Here is a 15,412-nt window from a genome sequence, read left to right as displayed (position 1 = left end):
ACCCAGTGAGGGGCTCGAACTCAAGAGAGGTGAGATCAGGACCTGAGCCAAAGTTGGATGACCAACCCACTGAGCCACCCAGGAGCCCCAGAGAGAAATACAGGCTTTGGGTTTACAGAATGAACTTTGCTTGAGGCACTTAGACCATTGAAAAGTCCTTTTGACGGGATACAACTGGAGACTAATGCTCTTAGACAAAAACAGGTGGTGTCGTCCAATATAGAAAATATGTACCTATGAGCTATTACACTTAGGTAGAATTTATCTTATCCAAAGATGATCAGTTTTAAGGACATAATTGTCAATAAAGTTATAGCCAGCTGTCATTGTACATTTTAAATAACTTTTTAGGAACCTATCTGTTACTCAAGGCCAGGTAGAATTCCAATTAGCTAGACTATCCTTCTACATGTACAACTGTGTTGCCATCTGGTGGCTGGGCTGATAGTTCATTTAACTTATTAAATAAACAATTACTGATGAACTGCTCAAGTATCAGGTAGTATTCTAGGCAGCAAAGGTGTAAAGGATAAGATTTCATTCCTACTCTCCTGTTGTTCACAGTGTGAAATGATAGAGTGAGTGGATACAAATGTGGAAAAGAACATTTTGTGAAACACCTCAGGAAGTAATGACTTCTCAAATGGAAAAACAAAAATAAAGGCAAATTCCTGCATGTTTCCACATTCTACACAGGTAGCTATAAGCATGGGTGTGATCCTGACAGCGTGTTTATACTAGCCCTAGTATAAGAATCCTCTCCCTGGTTTCTGAAGTTGAACTTCTGTTTGCTGAGCATTTATAAGTCCCTTAGAGAACCTGATTTTATTTCTACCTTGTCCTCTATATTGTCAAAATAATAGAGATTGCTAAATTAAACATTCTATTCTCAGATTTAAAAGGCATTAACTACCATTAGTTATATCTCCAGATCACCCATGAGAGGGCAGTAGAATACATACATGTTAATTCATTTATTACAGACATAGAAACCATGCCAGGTTTGGAATTCAATCTGCCTCATTTTGCCACATAATCTTCCTGAATGTAAAGTTTGAACTCTGAAATCAATTTGAATTTTGAAATAAAATTTAAAACCACACTATTCTAGCTTAAAATTTCATCTTAGACAGTTGTTTGAAAAGTTTTCTAAATATAGAAGTATGGAGGTGGGGTTGAGGGGGGTAGTCCATAAAGATCACTGCTCAAAATTTACTGCAAAATATATTGACGTTTTTTTCCTCAGTGAAACACGATTTTTAAAAATGTCTTGTCATTACTCTCCCTCCTTCCCCCCCCCCCCCCCCCATTATAGAAGGCAATTCCTGTTTCATTGTCCACAACTCATGGTTTCACAACGGTGTGGGATATGCGGCTTTTACTGCTTTGGCTAAATTGGCTTGTGACAGTCATCTGCGATGTGTAACCAAACACCTCTTTCTGGCAGTCTTCTATTTTGGTACCTCTCTGTGAACAGATGTGGGAAGATTTTGGTCAAACCCAAGAGGCTCTGGTGGGGAGCGGTGGGGTGGGGTGGGGTGGAATGGGGCGGGACGAGGTGGGGTGGGGTGGTTGGCGAGTGCCTGGGAAACAGGCTCAACTCATCCTGACTCGCAGCCTTGGTGAAACTGGGCTGCTGCTCGCAGTAGGCACAGCGCCATGCACATACCTGAGTGTGAGCGTGTTGCAGGCGTAGTGCTTAGGCATGTGTGTCACAACAGGGCGTGGGGGCCGACCTCAGGCACTGGGAGTATCAAAGGCGCCTTGCTCTGGGATTTCAAACCTCAGGTGTTCGGAGCGTTTTTTGCATCTGTGTACGTTTCAAGTTGGCACTGGACTGCAATGGCAAGAGATAATTTTATGGCTTCCTTGAGTGAGGTTTCATTTGGATTCCTCGATTAAACTAGGTGGCCGTGAAGAGTCAACCTTCATGCAAATTCAGGTCCATCGCCGTGGGGTCAATAGGACCGCAGGCACGGCTACTGCAATGGGGCTTTGGCTTGAGATCTCGGCCGGCGTCCGGGCGCGTAAGGTCCGCGGGACAAAGTTCTGGCCCCCGGGCCGACTGGAACGCGGGCGGTTCCCCACTCGACGGTTCCCGGGCGGTGCCGGGGGCGGGCCGGAGCGTGAAGGGTGGGAAGAGGAGCCAATAAGCACCCGGCTTTTCCGGGCGGGGTGGGGCCGCGGCCGGGCGGGGCGGGGCCTTCGACTGGGCCTGCGGGGGCGGGGCGCAGCCGACGCCGAGTGCTAGCGCCGAGAGCTGGCGCCTCCGCGGAGAGAGCGAGAACTTCGCAACCCGGCCGTGGGGGCGACGTGGAGGTCGAAGGCAGGTAGGTGCGGGGCGATCCTGGGCGGGCTCTAAGGCGGGTGCCTCGGTCCCTCGAGGCGGTGCGTGTCGCATGCTGGGCGTCGGAAGCGGGGCAGCGGGGCTGGCAGTGCGGGAGCCGGGACGCGCGGAGGTGTCGGCCGGGCCCCGCAGTCCTGGCGCCTCCCCTGCCCGGAGGGACACGCGAGGGTCGGACCCGAGCCGGGCGACGACTGGCGTCGGGAGCCCGGCTGGTGGGCCGCGTGGCTGTGGCGGAGCCTGGCGAGGCGTCTCTCCGCCGCTCACCTCGGGGCCCGAGACCAGGGGTCGGGGGCGCTCGGCAGTCTTAGGGACGGGAGAGGGAGCGCGCCATCCAGGAGGAAACGCGGGGCTGTCGCCGGGACTGGCCGGCGAGTTTGAACGTCCACAGGCTGAGACCGTGAACTTTTAAACATTTGTGTGTGTTTCGATTCTTAACAGAATCTGAGGAGCACAATATTGAAAGTCGTCAAGTAGGATTTTGATTTTAAAATCGGACAGTGGGACATCTAAGAACTTTTGAGTAACTAGTATAGCAGAGGATGATTAGATTGTGAGTCAAGGGCTGGAGTCTCCGCCAGGACCCACATAACACATGTGATACCTCAGTCAAAACTGTGAAACTGGGACGCTCGCGCCCAGGGGTGTTGAGAGCCAAAGGAGATGAGTGAGAGTCGTCTGTAAATGTTACGTACTGTAATTGATGCATCAGCAGCATGCATGTTCTGTAAAGAAACTACTAAACGCCAGACACATAGTAGGCACTATGTAAATCTTTACCCCGAGGCTAATGATTCACCTCCAGTGTTTTAGATAAAAGTCTTAAATCTTTGTTTTCTGCGTAAATTGTTTAAGCTCCTTTTTTTTTTTTTTTTTTTTTTCCCCAGAATCGCCATTGCTTGAAGTGTGGTCCATTTTTAACTGATTAATAAATTTTTCCAGAATAGCACATATTATCTATACATTGTTACTGAATTATTTATCATGAAGTTAGGTAGCAATCGAATACATAATTTACTTTTTTGCTTTAGGTAAGTAGTTCTAGTTTAAGTTACCTGGTAAAGTAAGCTGGGAGTATGGCTTCAAATCAAGACTTTCATTTGCTTTTTTAAGATTTAAGTCCTTCAAAACAAAATTACTATGTAGCTGTATTTTTTTGTACATTTATTATAGACACTTGCGTTCTTTTCCATGGATATGTGAATGTATAAGGGGTTTTAGGGGGAGAACGGAAATAAAAAAAGGGAATAGCAATTTGTTACCATCAGACTTACTGAGGATATTTGTAGGTGGTTCTGAAGTAGTTTCCCAGGTAGAAACCTGGAAATATAGTAATTGTGCCTCTTGGCCTTTCATTAGGGTTTTTTTTAATATTGAGTATGGCAATAGATTTTTTAAAATGCAGATATAAAGGAAGAATATTATTTTTTTTGATGTGACAATAGACAGTTTTCTAAACCTGGAAATTATATTTTAAATGATCTGTAGCGTGTCTTATAGACAAGAATTTTAGACCACTGGAGACTAAAAGCAAATCAGATGGAGTAGAGGGAAGGTTCCCAGTGAATATAATTTGTGTGTTGCTTTAAAAGTTTTATGTTTCAGCAGTTCAGTGGAAGATAGGTGTTTTGAAACTACTTAAAACAATTTTAAATGTTTAAATATGTACTGTCTATATAAATTTTGCTGTGATTTGTAATTTGTTGATTTTGGAGGTCTGAAGCCTTACTGTCACATTATTTATTGAGCACTTGCTATATTCCAGGGCACCGTTTTAGCACTTACATTGTATTTGGGTATGAGAAGAATATAATTCCTTCCTTCTAGGAGATTGCACTCTACCAAGTGGGCTAAAATAAGTAGTAAGAAAGCTGTTTTTAAAACTGATGATAACATCAGTCAGCATTTATTGGGACCTACTTTGAGCCAGGCAGTGTTCTAAATTCTTTATGTGCATTACTTATTTAATCCTTAAAACAGCACCATGAGGGGTGTCATTATTTTGGTCTCCTCACTGAAAGACATAGAGGTTGAGTAACGCCCCTGTCAAACAGCCTAGGCAGCAAAGCTAGCATTCGAGCCAGACAGTTAGACTCCAGAAATCCTGATCTCAACCTCTGCATTATACTGAGTTTCAAATTCTGTGAGTGGAATACAAATCAAATCCAATGTGTATTTAAAAGAGAGTTCTCTGTAAAGAACTTCTTCAAAAAAGAAGCAAAGAGAGAGAAAGAAACTGGTATTGCAAGATGTAGATGAAAGCTTGTCCAAGCTACAGTTTAATTATACTTTGTATATAAGACCATTTTCCCCCCACCCTGGTGAATGACTCGGGATTCTTTTTGTTTCTAAACTCTCAGTCACTCAGTTACTACAATTATGGTATTATCTTAATAATAGAACAGGTGATTATTTTTCAACAAGGAGTTTAAAATATCTGTTCTCAGACCAAAAGTGAAATGTTAGATTTAAGAAAAAAAAAAAATGCTTCCCTGCCTTCAAAAAGCTTATAACCAGAGATGGCTGGGTGGCTCGATCGGTTAAATGACTGACTCTTGATTTTGGCTCAGATCATGATCCCAGGATCTTGGGATTGAGCCCCGAGTCCGGCTCCGCACTGCACGTGGAGCCTGGTTAAGATTCTCTCTCTCCCCCTCTGCCCTGTCCCCTGCTTGCACTCTCTTTCTCTCTCTAAAATTAAAAAAAAAAAAAATGTTTCAAAAAGCATATAAGCAGACATGTAAATAAGTCCCTACAATTTCAGTGTGATAAGAGTTATAACAGAGATTGAGACAGAATTTAGTGGGAATAGTGATGAGGGAAAATAATTCTGTGTGTGATAGGGAGGAAGATTAGAGAGAAGATACCATATTTGAATTTGGCTTTGCAGGATGAATAGCAGTTAACTGAGTTGAGGAAGGAATTAGAAGATATGGATGAAAACAAGAATATTATGTGGAAGTTTATGGTATGTGTGAGGGATGTATTGTAGTTTATTGCCTAAAGATGAGAGTGTATGAAGATGAGAGGCTGGGCTAAAGGGGATGGTGCCTGGAACCAAGCTGGAAAAAGAAAATTGCTGAGTTTGATTATGGTGGCATTAGGGTCGCTGAAATTGCTAGAAATGAGGTGAGTGTGGGGTTTCAGTGACTCTCCTTGGGAATAATGAAGACTTGTCCGGTTTGGCAAAGTGTTTCACTATAGAATATGGTGTTAAAAGCTGTTTTAATACTTTGAAGTACAAGACGTGTCCTAAAACAACATACAGATTTAGCTAAATAAAAAGTTAGGACTCAGAAAAAAGAAGTTGGCTGGTGCCACGCAGTGGAGAGTTTCTGTATCATGTTAGGGACTTTGGACTCGATTCTAAAGACAATGGAGAGCCAGCGAAAGATGGTAGGTAATTAGGAAAAGATAATATGGTGGTACGGTGTGGAGGCTGGATGGGATGGAGAGAGGCAGAAGATAAAGAGATAAGTTAGAAGGCTTAACGCTATTGAAATCGTCCAGATAAGAGAGGTTAGGGCCTGGAGTGGGGAAATCGTAATAGAGAAGAGGAGAGGACATGTCAAGATGTAGAATTTACAGGGGCCTCAAAAGTGATTGGCTTTGAAGGTGAACAGAAAAAGTAAATGGCTTAGTTTCTTAGTTTGGGAAACCGTGGGTAGAAGAACTTGTTTTATTTTTTAATGTGAGAGGAAGATCACTGTTTCAGTGTTGAACACGTTGAGTTTGAAGTGTGTCTGTCTGGAGCATTCAGGTAGAGATGTCGGGTCGGGAGGATCCAGAGCCCAGGAGGGAGGCTGAGATTGGTGATCCAGATTTCAGAATTAGCCAGTAAGTGGTATTTGAAGCCTTAAGAGCAGAGGAAATTGCTCAGGGAGAGCATGTGGAATTAGAAGAGAAGAGGGCCAGGGATAAATGGTGTCCTTTGCAGGAGCAGAAGATTCATTGATTGATGATAATTTCGTGTTAGACATTGTGATTATAAATCAGTACGATGGGTTTTAATGGGTTTTAAACCAACTTTTGTGCCCCAGTGAATCCTGTTCTTTTAAAATTTTATTTGAGGGGCGCCTGGGTGGCTCAGTCGGTTAAGCGTCCGACTTCAGCTCAGGTCACGATCTCGCGGTATGTGAGTTCGAGCCCTGCGTCGGGCTCTGTGCTGACTGCTCAGAGCCTGGAGCCTGCTTCTGATTCTGTGTCTTCCTCTCTCTCTGCCCCTCCCCCGTTCATGCTCTGTCTCTCTCTGTCTCAAAAATAAATAAACGTTAAAAAAAAATTTAAAAATAAAATTTTATTTGAAAGGGGAATGCCAGCTGGCACAGTTGGTAGAGCATACGATACGATTCTTGATCTTAGGGTTGTGAGTTTGGGCCCCATGTTGGGTGTAGAGATTTACTTCAAAATAAAATCTTAAAAACATAAAATAGTAAAATAAAATCTTATTCAGAGTCACTCATTTATTCCAGAAGTGTATTGCCTGAGGTATTATTGGAGTTCCTGTTTGTTAAAGCAAACAAACAAACAAATGAAACAACTTTACAGCAAATTCACAGCCATACAAGAATGTAGACCTTCTAGTTTTATTACAGAATTCTTTTTCCTCCTCTGTACTTTCTATTTCTGTGCATATATTGCCAATTTAGCTTGAGTCAAACCTATGAAAGCATATGACTATACCCTCACTCAAGTGTTAGCTCTTGGAAGTCAGAGAAAGTGCTTTTTTTTCCGAAGAGATCTTCACTTCCCATAAATATGGATTATTAATAAATGTTTGTTGGTTGATTCATCTTCATAACCAACCTTACTCAATTTTGGCTCCAAGTGGCTTAGCCATCTCCAAAATTCATATTCATCCCCAAAGAATGAAGGTTTGCCATCACTGAGGAAACTCAAAAGAATGTGGTATGGCTTTGAAAGCATTTTCAAAAATGGACTTTTGGAAATATTTTCCTAATTTGTAGTATCATTAGAATAAACGTATGGTCTCTTAAGGGAGAAGGTGGCAAACTTTCTCTGTAAAGGGCTAGAATGGTAAATACTAGACTTTGTGGGCCATATGTCTCTGTCACAGCTACGTGATTCTGCTATAAAAAACCATGGACAATACTTCAACGAATGAGCATGGGCTCTGTTCCAATTAAAGTTTATTTATGGTCACTAAAATCTGAATTTCATATAATTTTCACATGTCACAGAATATTATACTTCTTTGATTATTTTTTCAACCATTTAAAAATGTAAAAACCAGGCTTTGTTCAGAGGCCATACAGAAACAGGTGATGGGCCACATTTGGTTGATCCTGTCATAAGGAGTGTTTTTTTAAGTACTTAGATTTGTAACTTTAGTTTTACTTATTTTTAACTTTTTAAAAATGTTTATTTATTTTTGAGAGAGAGGAGACAGAGTACGAGTGGGGGAGGGGCAGAGAGAGAGGGAGACACAGAATCCCAAGCAGGCTCCAGGCTCCGAAATGTCAGCACAGAGCCCACGAACTGCGACATCATGACCTGAGCTGATGTCAGCCACCTAACCAACAGAGCCACCCAGGCGCCCTTGTAAGTTTAGTTTTAAAAAAAGTTCTTCAGGGGCGCCTGGGTGGCTCAGTCGGTTAAGCTTCCAACTTCGGCTCAGGTCATGATCTCATGGTTTGTGAGTTCGAGCCCCACATCGGGCTCTGTGCTCAGAGCCTAGAGCCTGCTTCAGATTCTGTGTCCCCCTCTCTCTCTGCCCCTCTCTTGCTTGTGCTGTCTCTCTCTCTCTCTTTCTCTCTCTCAAGAATAAATGAAACGCTAAAAAAATTTTTTTAAATAAACAAAAAAAATAAAAAATAAAAATAAAAAAAGTTCTTCAGAGTTATACCTCCTGCTTTTAAATTCTAATACATTTCTTGAAACCCATGAAAATTTTAAGTTCATCCTCCTTTTCTTTCATAGAATAGGTGGAAAATATTCCCCTTATTGTTTTAGAACCTGAGACACAGAGAAGTGGATTAACTTGGACAATGTCAGGATCAAAAATACGTTTGAAAATATTTTCAGTATTCAGTGCTTCTTACTAAATTAATAAAATGGTGATCTGTTTGCCTCAGTGAAAGTGGGGATTTTGAAAACTGGGTGAAATAAAAGACCAAAACTTGAAGGATTATCCTGCACTGGTTCCAAGAGGGTTAGACAGGATAGAATCTTTGATCTTTTTCCTCTCTGACTTAAATAAATAATTTTTATCCTAAAGAAAAGAAAACATGCAATTTTTCTTCACTTCATGGGCATTAGAACGGGTTGTGAGATTGAAAGATTAAGAAACTGATGGTGAGGTAAGAGAAGGAAATGTAAAGGACTTACTTCTTCACATCTAGCTATCCCAGATGTTTCTCTTATACCCCCTGTTTTTGAAAAGGAAATTCAATATTTTTATCCTTATAAGTCTTAGATTCCTGGGTAGCAGCCTGAGAATGGACTCTTTAGCATTCGACTTAGGCAGTATTAATCCACTTATATTAGTTAAAGTTTATTATTTATGCTCTATTTTTTTAAAGTTAGATTTCTTGGGGTGCCTGGGTGGCTCAGTTGGTTAAGCGTCCGACTTCAGCTCAGGTCATGATCTCACGGTATGTGAGTTTGAGCCCCGTGTCGGGCTCTGTGCTGACAGCTCAGAGCCTGGAGCCTGCTTCGGATTCTGTGTCTCCCTCTCTCTGCCCCTCCCCTGTTCATGCTCTGTCTCTCTCTGGCTCAGAAAGAAAGAAAGAAAGAAAGGAAGGAAGGAAGGAAGGAAGGAAGGAAGGAAGGAAGGAAGGAAGAAAGATAGATTAAAAAAAATAAAGTTAGATTTCTGACTTTGGAAGTGTTTACAGCAGTGATAAATGTTTACAACAGAGGACATGGAAGAAAATTATTAATTTTCCTTCAAAGTTAGAAATGGCATACGTGTGGATTTTTTTGTGTGGATGTTATTTTTTTTTAATTTTTTAATTTTTATTTATTTTTGAGAGAGAAAGAGACAGAGCACAAGCAGAAGAGAGGCAGAGAGAAAGAGAGAGGGAAACACAGAATCTGAAAGAGGTTTCAGGCTCTCAGAAGTCAGCACAGAGCCTGACATGGCGCTGGAACTCAAGAACCGTGAGACCATGACCTGAGCTGAAGTCAGATGCTTAACCGACTGAGCCACTCAGGCACCCCATGTGTGGATGTTAAATTTTAGGACAGATTGCAGGGTGTGTGTGTGTGTGTGTGTGTGTGTGTGTGTGTGTATTATTCTTGCAGCTACTTACTTAAAAGAGATGTGCTTTTTTTCTACCAAAGTAAAAAAACAAAAAACACCAGCTATCTAGAATATGTTTTAATTGGTTACTTAGCAATATGAAGCATAGTTTTATATTTAAATTTTTTAATGTTTATTTATTTATTTTGAGAGAGAGAGAGCCAAGGAGGGGGAGAGAGAACCCCAAACAGGCTCCACGTTGTCAGCACAGAGCTGGACACAGGCCTTGAACTCACAAACTGTGAGATCATGACCTGAACCTAAATCAAGAGTCAAACGCTTAACCCACTGAGCCACCCAGGCGCCCCGATGTTTAAATATTTAGCTGTATTCTTTGGTACTCTGATTATTTAAGAGTCTGTTAAGGCCGATGATAATAGGACCTTCTGGAAGGAAATGACACAGCCGGCTCTACAACAGCATTCACTCAAACTGTCTTTTCCCTGGTCCCTACTTAAACTGGAAGGGGTAACATGGAACAGAAGAGGAACGTTATGTGAACTAAAGTAATGGCCCATTTGAGCGTGATCATAGTGCAGTGGTTATCATCACCCAGTTCATTTAGATTAGCAGAATTCAAGGTCAAGCAAAATGTAGCAGAACTGTATTGGCCTCTGGTGAAAATGGTGAGATGCTGTCTAACCAAGTCTTATTTGTGAACTTTGAATGTGTTCCTAAAGTGTAGTATTCTTAAGAGTTCAGTGATAATGATAATTTAAGAGAAAATGAGATCCATTTGTCCTTAGAATTTATTACTTAGCTATTAGAAGAAGAAAGCATGAAGTAAAGAATACAGAAACATGTTCAATAGCTGCATTTGGATGTACAAAAATGTTGAGAAAATAGTGAATTGAGAAACAGTCTAAGACTTTTAATGAAGATTATTTAAAATATGGGTTTATCAAATGTGCAAAACCTGACTAAAATGACAGACTCTGTATTTGTATTAATGTTGCAAATGAAAGTTAAACATCTTTAAAATTAAAAAAGACTCTTGGAAACATAACATACTGGACTTTTCAGTAAACCTTTCCAAATATTTTCAAAGAAAAAAATGTAAAATGATCACAGTTTCCTTTTTATTCATGGACCTTTCCTGGAAAAGACTCATTATTGTTTTATTTCATTGTCTATCAGTGGCGGAAGAGAAAAATGGCTACATACATCTTGGAAAAAAGTATTCATCTAGAATTCATGGATGTTGTGTTTATGATTTTTGATGATATATCAGCTGAAAATTAAAACTTCACCTCTTAGTGATGACATACCCCCATTCTATGCCATTATGGGACATTTCATCATGCTGATGAGGTGGCTAGAGTGAGATACAGATATCACAGTCCAGAGTGATGGAATCACTGATATTATAAGTTGTACTATACTTTCAGTTTGTCAAGAAAATGACTTCTTGTGGCTTAGTTCTTCATTTACTCTGAAGAATGAGTCTATGACATTGCTTTACTTATCATCATTTTGTATTGTGACCAAATAATACATTTCTAAATTACAAAGTAGAAAGAATGTAGTACTATTTTTGCCATTCACATCAACTCATTGTTTCAAGGAGGATTTTCAACCCTGACCCAATTCAAAACAAAAGAATAAAAGACTCTAGTGATCCTGATAAGTACGTAGCATTGTCTTTGTGTTTTCCAGACTGGAATTAATTTATGAACAGGAAAAGTCACCCACTGCATTGCATTGGATCTTTGTTAATTGTATATTTTTTATACAATATTATATTATATTATATTATATTATATTATATTATATTATATTATATATAATTTATTTTATATTACTTATTTTGGAATTTTAAATGTTTTTGCATAATGGGAACATAATATTTGATGTTCACTTTATGTTTTACTTTATCATATGGTAATTCTTTTGTGAAACTTCTATTTCAGGTGTGTGTGTGTGCATGTGTTTGTGTGTGTATTATGACAAAACATGTATTTCTTGCCATGGGTTTGGTTAGGGCAGTTCATGAAACACTGGCCTAAGAAGGACTTGATTGAATAGGCAGTCCTCTCTCACTAAGCAGGCTAAAGAACCTTGGCAATTGTGTGTGTGTATGTTCTGTAAAACCAGACCGACATGCACTTCTGCTGTTCCTGCCGGTAGATGATCCCCTTTTGATTTTCCATTCGTTCCTCCCCAGAAAAATTATAATCACCTGCTGTATCTCCTCCTCTGTTGATGTTATATGTTCCTGTTTCCTTGTGTTTATTAATTTCCTCAAACCTAATTTCTCCCCACAAACATGCCTCTCCTTCACTCAGTACCCGAGACTTCACTTTTGCCCTCATCATATCACCGGGTTCCTTGGCTCCACTGATCTTCCATTATTTACACCGAGAGGCAAGGCATTCCCCTGAGTGGAGAAAATGACTAGTTTTTCTATCTTTGGCACTAGTCTATTTTGTTCACTCTTGTGCCCAGCTTTAGGAGAGAGATGAAGAGTCACGTAGGCCAGACCCTCTATGAATCATGCTATCCAACTTCAATCAAATGTCCAGCCATTAATCTACTAACTATCCACCTTGTTGTTGAGTAGCTCTTAAAGATTTTATCCTCAAGTAGCCAGGCTTCTTCTCTAAAATGGCCGGGCTATTTTATTTTCATAGATTACAGCCTGGTACACCATGAGCAAGATTTACTGACTTGGTATGAGAAAGTTTACCTTTCTTGGTCTGAGCCTTCATTACACTATACATACTTTCTTGTCTTTTTCCCAGTTCTGTAAGAGCTGCCATCCTTCTCAGACTCTTAAGCCTCTTTCTTCCATGAGACCTAACGTGCCTCAAACCTCTTCCATGTCTTCATCCTTTGTGGATCTTGTTTGTTTGTTTTGTTTGTTTGTTTTTGCTGCAATTTAAAAACATGTATAGGCTTTTTTCCCCAACTTTAAACTATTGTGTTTGAGGTTGCTTGCCCCCTTTTGTTTTTATTTTTTCTCACCAATTTTACAAAAAAATGTTGTATTCGTTTGCTCACTGATTGTCTTCATAAGCTGTAGCTAGCTGTTAGCTGTCCTTACCATCCCTTTGACACCATTTATATAATGCCCTGTCATCAAAAACAAGGACCTTTCTCAGTCGTTAGTCTCCTTACTTATAAAACACTGATGTGCCTCTTCCTCTTCTTTTTAGGGTATTTTCCTCCCATCCTGTCTGTGATCCACATTCTCCTGGTTCTGTTAGCTCTCCCCAGTCTTGCCCATTCTTTATCTGGTTCTGTCTTTTCTTCTCATTTACAGTTTCTAATCATGATTCATGTTCTCAAAGGTTTAGCTCCTACCTCTGCTTTTTGAAAAACTCTCTGCTTACCTCCCATTTGAGACTTTAGCTTTACTGGGATACAGAATAAAGTGATATAGTCATTGGCAAATACGTACATACATACATATATGCATAAATCATACATACATACAAACTCTCTGCTTAGGGAACCTGTAGATTCTTGCTTCTTTTTTTTCAATTTCACACCTATCTTAAACCTTCTTTACCCTCGGTTTTTCCATCTTTCACTTTACTCCCAGCAGATAATCGCCCTTGTTATCTCAAAGAGAAAAGAGCAGCCATCAGAGGAGAGGTTCATCAGCGTACGGCCCCTACACCTACATATATGCCTGCATCCTTACCTTTCTTTCCTCATTACCTTCTGTTCCCAGGGAAGCACTGTTCTTCTTCCTGACAAATGCTAATCCCTGCAGCTCCAGTTGGATGCCACACCCTGCCTCGCTCTTGGGGTTTGCTCTCAGACCTTTGTTTCTTCTCTACTGATTCCTTTCCACCACTGTTTAAACAAGCTTAGTTCTCCTCTGTCCAAAAAAAAAAAAGGCTTTCCTGAGCCCCGTATTCCTGTTCAGCTATCACTCTGTTGTCCACTTGCCTCCCTGGATAAACCCCTTGAAAGGATTGGCTGCAGTTGCTGTTTGCATTCTTTTTTCCCACCCACTTCTCACTTCACTGTGACCCCTGCCATGCCACTGAACCTGCACTTACCCAAGTTCTTATGACCTACAGACACTCAAATCTTTACCTTATTTGACCTTTTGATGGTGTATCTGTCAGTGTTGACCATTCTTTTCTGTTTAAGGATTCTCTTCCTTTGACTTCCACAACTCTACACACTCCCGGTATTTTCTTCCATCTTTTATCTACATTTATGACTTAAATTGCCATCTATGATAGAAGAGGACTGACCTAGAATGTCCTAGAACTGACCTGTTTTGGATTAGTAATATTTTTAGAGTGTATAATGCTTGATGCCAACAGAACGTGTTGACCTACAAAAGTCATTTAAAAAAATAAATTATGATTCTGTGGTGACAAAGGATGTGTGGCCTGGTATGGTAAGAAATAAATTAGTTTGTAAAGTTTGCACGGATACCACAGTGAGATCCCACAATGTAACAGAATGGCTAAAATCAAAAAGCCTAATAATCTAAGTCCTGGTGAGATGAAGGAGTGGCCAGAACTCATACACTACTAGGGAGGGTGTAAATTGGTACAACCCCCTTTGACAGGTCTTTGGCAGTGTCTGTTAAAGTGAAGTGTATGATCGACAGTAGCCAAACTATGGAAAGAGCCAAAATGTCCATCGATGGATGAATGGGTAAAGAAGATGTGCTATATGTACACACACACACACACACACACACACACACACACACACACACACAATGGAGTATTACCCGGCAATCAAAAAGAATGAAATCTTGCCATTTACAACTATGTGGGTGGAACTGGAGGGCATTATGCTACATGAAATTAGTCAGAGAAAGACAAATATATGACTTCACTCATGTGAGGATTTTAAGATACAAAACAGATGAACACAAGGGAAGGGAAGCAAAAATAATCTAAAAACAAGGAGGGGGACAAAATATAAGAGACTCTTAAATATAGAGGACAAACAGAGGGTTGTGGGAGGGAAGGATGGGCTAAATGGGTAAGGGACGTTAAGGAATCTACTCCTGAAATCATTGTTGCACTATATGCTAACTAACTTGGATGTAAATTAAAACATTAATTAATTAATTAAAAAAAATAAAGTGAAGTGTATGTCTGCCCTATAACCAGCAATTCTACTTCTAGGTAATACCCAAGAGATTTAAATAAGTGACTATATACATTAAAGACACATAGAAGAATGTTTATAAGAGCTTTCCTAATAATAGTCAAAATTGGGAACAAAAGTTCATGTCTGTCAACAGGAGAATGAATTAATAAATGCTGGTGTTTCTATTAGATGGAATAACACTCAGCAAGGGGAAAAAAGAACCCCTACTGTTATATACAATAGCATGAATGAATCCTACAGATACTATTTTGCACAAAAGAAACCATACCAAAATAATACTACTGTATGATTTTGTTTAAATGAAATTCAAGAAAAGGCAAAACTAATCCGTGGATTGAAGTCAGATGGGTGATTCCTTCTGGGGGATGGTTACTGCCTGGAAAGGGACACCAAGGAACCTGAGGTGTGATGGGTGGTGGTTACACAGGGTATTCATATGTAAAAGTTCTTTGAGCTGTACACTTAGGATTAGTGGACTTTATGTGCTTTATATATGTTACACTAAAAAAAAGAAAAAAAATTTACACATCTTAGAACACTCTTGCCACATAATAAGTGCTCCAGAAGTATTTGGTCTGGTGCCTGGCTGGCTTAGTTGGTGCAACATGCGACTCTTGATCTCGGGGTCATGAGCTTCAGCTTCACGTTGAGTGAAGAGATTACTTTAAAAAAAAAAAAAAAGAAAGAAATATTTGTTATGGTTGTTCTATTTG

The 15,412-nt window shown here is 40.2% G+C and overlaps 1 protein-coding gene across 2 annotated transcripts in view; it reads left to right on the top strand.

The window, feature by feature from the left end:
* The first annotated feature begins 2,264 nt into the window (after positions 1 to 2,264).
* DENND2C (DENN domain containing 2C) overlaps positions 2,265 to 15,412 on the top strand; it is an 89,135-nt gene continuing 75,987 nt past the window's right edge. For both annotated transcript variants that reach the window (XM_042993779.1, XM_042993777.1), the window contains exon 1: positions 2,265 to 2,330. The gene's annotated coding sequence lies outside the window, so the exon portion shown is untranslated. The remainder of the gene's footprint in view (positions 2,331 to 15,412) is intronic.

This window comes from Panthera tigris, chromosome C1 (assembly GCF_018350195.1).
Source record: "Panthera tigris isolate Pti1 chromosome C1, P.tigris_Pti1_mat1.1, whole genome shotgun sequence".
NCBI lineage: Eukaryota > Metazoa > Chordata > Mammalia > Carnivora > Felidae > Panthera > Panthera tigris.
Note: the sequence above shows the minus strand (reverse complement) of the source record. Positions and strands in the feature narration are given on the sequence as shown.